Source organism: Microtus ochrogaster, unplaced genomic scaffold, assembly GCF_000317375.1.
Source record: "Microtus ochrogaster isolate Prairie Vole_2 unplaced genomic scaffold, MicOch1.0 UNK41, whole genome shotgun sequence".
Taxonomy (NCBI): domain Eukaryota; kingdom Metazoa; phylum Chordata; class Mammalia; order Rodentia; family Cricetidae; genus Microtus; species Microtus ochrogaster.
Window position 1 is genome coordinate 448019 of NW_004949139.1, and position 353 is coordinate 448371.

Below are 353 nucleotides of genomic sequence, written 5' to 3' on the forward strand. Positions count from 1 at the left end.
AGCTTCATTCTGTGACATTTTATAATTACTCCTCCGGGGCAGTTTACCGGAGTCACAAGCCCGGATGTCTACCATGAATCCCCTCTGTCCTCATAAAGAGGAGAGGGGTTAAATATGGGGAGGGGACTGGAGGGTCTTGTGAAGTTCCTAGATGCTGCTTTGGCAATCTCAGAACACAGCATCTCAGAAGACCTTGATGATTTTCACATGGTTGATGTCCTAAAGTTCAGCTCAAATCCTGAGAAAGAGATTGTGTGAAAGCCAGGAGGAATGGCCCTGGCATCCTGGACCCATCATTGTGGACAATCACAGGGAAAATACGTATCATGTGGTGTGGGAAGCCTTGGACAGAT